The sequence below is a fragment of the Eurosta solidaginis genome, chromosome 2 (assembly GCF_040869045.1).
Source record: "Eurosta solidaginis isolate ZX-2024a chromosome 2, ASM4086904v1, whole genome shotgun sequence".
Taxonomy (NCBI): domain Eukaryota; kingdom Metazoa; phylum Arthropoda; class Insecta; order Diptera; family Tephritidae; genus Eurosta; species Eurosta solidaginis.
In genome coordinates this window covers 232,303,821-232,309,820 of record NC_090320.1, presented here as the reverse complement: position 1 = coordinate 232,309,820, position 6,000 = coordinate 232,303,821, and positions in this window count along the sequence as shown.

The window sequence follows — 6,000 nt, the reverse complement described above, 5'->3', positions numbered from 1 at the left end:
TGCACTTTAGCTCAACCATACCACTACTGAGGTAGAATATCAGTCAGATGTAGTTAAATACCATAGAGTTATTGCAAATTTGTTAGGTTATACCTTTAGGAAAAGTGGGCGTGGTATTTAAACAATTTTTATTATCTTCACTGAGTCTATATAACTTAGCAAGGATAGTGTCTGCAAAATTTTAATGTAATATCTTTAACGGCTTGTTAAACTTCCAAATATTATTTTTGTAATTGTGAGAGAGGCCACGCCAATATTCCAAATGTTTTTTTCAATTTATGTTTTGCGTCATTAAACCAATCCACCTACAAAGTTTCATTAGCTTAGCGTTATTTGTTTTTGAATTATCTCATTTTTTCCATTTTTCTTAATTTTCGATATCGAACCGTCCAATTTCGCTCATTTTTAATACCATTATGGGTTCAGATAAGATCGTATATCGAATTTGGTGACGATATCTCAACATTTACTCAAGTTATCGTGTTAACGGACGGACAGAGAAACGGATGGACATTTATTAATCAAATTTTTTTCGATACTGATGATTATGATATGTATATGGAAGTCTATATCTATCTCGATTCCTTTATATCTATACAACCAACCGTTATTCAATCAAAGTTATAATACCCTGTGTAAAAGTATAGCTGGGTATATAAAAAGTATCACGTAATGATATCGAGATAGTTCCGAAGTTTTTGTTTCTTGCTTTTAGGATCTCGCCAGTAATCATAGACACAAGTGTTCTGCGTCATGCACGTTTTTCAAGGAATGCACCTAGGAACCTTTATGATAAACTCCTTCCAGTTTGCGGTTTTTTAATCATGTATGCATTATTAAGTATTTATCTTATATATGAGTGTGTATATATGTTCACTTAATATATTCAATACTTTCCAGCGTCGATTAAACACTTAATCCAACTTAACTTCAAAAGCGAGCCTCGCATTAAATCTTAAAAATAATCACTTCAAAATTAATCAGCAAAAGCAAAGTAAATAGAGCATATGAAAGAAGATAAAACAGTAATAAATGAATATGATGAGAATGTTGAGTCACAAACGAACAAAGATTAAAAAAGAGCACAATAGTAATACATTTATGAAAGATAAAAATATTAAAAACACCAATATCCTCGTCTCATATCCCTCGAGATTAAGCTAAAAAAGAAACAAAATTATCAAAATTGATATACGAATTCAAATACCAAACTCCTGTTTTTTGTTGTTATTTATTTAGGGGAGATAACACATATGAAAAAATGTATGTAGGTAAATCAGCGAAAACAATTGACATTAACACTTATTAAACGCTAAAAGAAAAAGTATAGGGTGCTTTTCAATGAATCAAATAGTTTACGGTATGAAAATTCGCATGAAATCCACTCAAACATATGAATTCGTGAAATCTACGGATATATTTCTATGTGTGAGAAAAATATGAGATTTGCTGATTTTACCATTATTATTTTTTATTTTTATTTTTTTGCTTTTATTTTGAGCATTTTTTACGCCTGTAGATAGGCAACATATTTATTGCCGAACGCCGGCTGATAACCTATCAATTTCCTGCTATTATTAGGTGAATAAGCGTGATGTGTGAGTGTGAAAAATGAGTTGAATTGTGCTACCCTGTAAGAATAAAACAGTTAATGAACACAATAAGGGGTATGTTACAATTTGTTTCGATATGATACCTAAAACAATCACGATGTAATCACATAACAATCCTGACATTTTAAGGAAACAGTCCCAAATTGATCAAAATGAACCTCGGAAAAATTCCTAATCGGCATTTAAAACTATCAAGAAATATTTTTGAAAATATGTCAAAAGCAATCTTAAAATGCTCGCGAAACAACGCCGATATAAATATTTGAAACATTTTGAAACTATATAGAAAAAAAAAAAAATTCAGAAACTATTCGTAAACAAGTTTGTCTTGAAATTATCCAGAAATTATACCAAAAACAATTAGAAATAGTCCCGAAACTATACCGAAATAGTAAAACAAAACTATTTGTAGCAATTTTCGGAATGGTCAATAGTACTGAAGTTGCTCCGATATTGCCCCAGAGACATTCCGGAAACGAACAGCACAGAGTAGAGAAATCATCATAAAAGTATTTCGAAATGATCCTAAATAATCCAGAAACTGTCCTGAAATAGTTAGTCTCAAAATTATCTATAATGGATCTTATGATAGTATTGAAATATTTCAAAGACATGAAGAAAACGTGCCGCAGTCATTTCGAAATAATCGGGAAAATAATCTCTAAATCACCATAACAAAGTTTTGAAACAATACTGCAATAGTTCAGAAACAATCCTGCAAACAGTCCCAAAACGATCCGAAGATAATTTCAAGTCGGGGATAGAGCTTTATTTTATACGAAGTTTTATACTTTGATGAGAGCGGTAAAAGTGAATATAGCATTGGCCCCTTATTCTGCTAATTACAATTTGTCATAAATAATGGTCGTTTCCAGTATGAACTTAACAAAGAGTAAAAGTTCCGCATTCCAAACCTCAATACAATTGAAAACTCATGCGCCTAGAAATCAGACTCAATTGTCTGTAAACTTGAATATCGGCAAAGAAAGTGAAAAGAAAAGCCGGTAGCTTACCTACAGATTCTTCGAGTAGTTCAATTTTGATCTTATCAGCTCTTCGTGTAGGTTGTAATTGCCCAAGCACTGCTTGATCCCTTCTCCTATATACAACTTAATATTTCTGAATAAAGACAAACAAACAAAAAATAACTAAGTGATCACGTCATGACCAACGGCAGGAATAACGACACATATCTCGAGGTCCGAAATTGACCCGAACCATTACCTTGCTGAGCAAAGATATGTACAACCTTCTTCACAGGGAGGAATGTGAGTGCAGCGAAAACCTGAGGGAAAACCTGTAATTGATATGTGCTCACAAACAGGCAACTGATGTTATCTTCACCCGTAACACGGAGAATAAATTTAATCTTAAAACCGATCAGTGGTAACAAAATTTATCACTCAAGAGGAATTCGGAGACTCGAGGCTTGAAGAATGGCAGCAATGTATTGCCGCTATTAAATTGCATGTCGTGAATATCGCAAGTTTAACGAGTATTTCGGCAATGTCGCGAGAAGACGATACTCGCGATAAATTCGTTCTTGAACAAGTACGAGATGTCGTTAGCACTACGTACGTCCGCACTGCTATAATGAGGAGGTACCTTGCAAAAGAGGGATGTTGCCTTCAGAGCCAAACTTCTTCTTGGTGGAGCGTGTTATATGCGACACGTTATAGTGACGCGAAAAAGGAATGAGAAGAAGGACGTAGCCGAAAGCAGATGATATATGAATCTAGAGTAAAGTTCTAGTTCATGTTATGCGAATGGATTAAGATGCTCTGACCCATAATGTCTATCAAAAGCTGAATATGGAAGCAGCTGGCTACCTTTTCCTGAGGGGCACTGGTTCCCCTTAAATTCCGCTTATGCTTCTTTCAAGCACATATTTGATTAGATTCAACCAAAGAAAGAGAAAGTTTACTTTTTTAATAAAGATAATTCAAAAATTGTTCACTTCAATAAGCATTCCTCATAAAAAGACATATCACATATGCACTCGTATGGCCCCGTTAAATGATATGTACCATGTAAAGGTACTTTAATGTGAAAAGGAAAAAAAGAAATGTTGGCAAAAATTCTATATCAATTTCATATGCTTTGCCCCGGTGTAATCGCTATAATAATAATAAAAGAGAAGATCAATGCGCTTAAGCTGCCAATAAAAGTAAATCAAAGTCACAAAAGCAAACGCCAAATGCGAGAAGGGCACTCACACAGATGCAAGCGCTATTTGTATGAATGAGAGGATATTCAAGTTAGAAGTGAAGTACCCATTGTGGTGAATTGTGTGTGTGCGTGTAAGAGGAATTTCCTGTTTTAAATTGTGCATTTAAAAAGTTTCCAACCCCAAAAACATATTTTTTAAGCTATCATTTGATTATGAGACACTCATGCACACATATCATATTATTTTTTTCCAAATTTTGTTCAGTCTTTCCTATGCCATTTTTTATGTTCTATATTCTAAGCAATTTTTAGTGGTTTTCTTTTAAGCAATTTTAAAAAAGTCATAATCGCAGATAAGTGCGGTCGATGCAGCCATTCATTACATTCAATTCGATGCCGAAATATGAGCAACATTTTCTTTTATCTCCCACCCGTTCTTATTCAGCTTGCCAATGAACATATGTGTGGCGCTGCAAATTTTATGGCCACATATAGGCAGTTAATAATAGCAGAGGCGTAGTCAAATATAAAAGCAATACTTCACGCGCTTTACCTCCGAGCAGATTAAGACCGAGTTTCTCTCTCAATTTGCGTCATGCTCCTTTTTTATTTTCCCTAAAACTTAACCGGACGAGAGTTACATGTTTTTATGCCTTTCTCGAATGGCATTTGCAAAGTGGATGACTTTTCACTGAGAAGCTTTTCATGACAGAAATACACTCGGAGTGTTTGGTAAATCAAAACCGAGGGGCGACCTTCTTAGAAACACTTTTTTCTAATTGAAACAATTTTTTTCTATATATTTCACGTTTCTTTGCCCGGGACTTGAACCCAGAGCCTTTGCTGTGGTAAACAGAGCTCGTTATCATCACACAACGGCGGTCGCCGAGGCGGAGCCAAACTGACAAAAAAAGGACTGGGTACACAGTACTGAAAACTAATGTTTCTACGTGAAAAAGTACCGCCCAACTGTTGAAGTTAAACTTTTATAGAGCTAACCTTACCAAAAACGAAAAGTTTCAAACTTTTTGAAAAGAGAGAGGAAGGAAGAAGTTGGCAACCATATTAGTAAATACCGATACCGTCAAGTTATTATTTCAGTACTGGCTTACTAAAGATACCGAATTATTGTAGTTTCTTATCGCCGAGTGATTGGCTTTTATATTGAAGTTTTATTGGTATCTGTTTCATAAGTCGCCGATAAAAAATCGATAATACCCCGATAACATTTTAATAACAGTCTGATAACAAATCGATAACTTTTTGGTGCCAAATCGATAACTTTTTGATAACAAGTCGGTGAAATTTCGATAACAAGTCGATAAAACGCTGATAAAAACTTAGTAATTTTCCAATAATCATATATATTATTTCTTTCGGTTTTTATGTACGGGTTCCTTTTTCGCTCTTATTTGAAATCCAAATCTATAAATAAAGTTTTGTTTGTAAAAATGGATATTCAGGCTACTAGCGAGCTTTGGCCAATATTGGTCGTAGTGCTTTTGTTTAGCTATATTTATTAAAATAATTTGTTAAAAATAAACGATTGTGAGCACACAAAGAAATCAATTTTTACTCTGGCACTATTGTGAATATTTGCACTGCATTACCGGCATTTGGTACCATACGCTAGATGGCAGCGCAGGCTGTACGTTTTAATTAATTGATAGAACAGTTGATTTCTGTTGGTATTTGATAAGAGAATTTTATATTGGTTGCGCAAGATGCGCACGGGTCCGGCTCGTAAATAATAGTAATTTTATAATTATATATGGATAACTTTTCGATAGAGAATCGATAAGTTTTCGTATGTAAATCGATAAATTTTCAGTAACATATGGATACATTTTCGATAAAAATTGATAATTTTCCTATTCTCGGCTGCTGTCGCGAAAGCACCCTATTGCTGTTGGAATTAATTTTATAGAAATTATTTGCCTATCTCGCACACAGTGCACATTTCTTCATTTCTTACTGTTCTTTAAATATTCTTATACATACTATGTACAAATGTATGAATATATACGTACATACATATAGCTTGCAGTTATCTACCTACTCAACTCTTAATAATAAAACGTTATCTTCTTCTTCCTTGTAAAGCTGAAACGAAAAGACGTGTTTTATTATTTCCACAATTCCAACCTCGTTTTTCTACAGGTTATGGGCCTTTTGCACTTGGATAAATAAAATATATGAATTTCGTATTAATCAATAT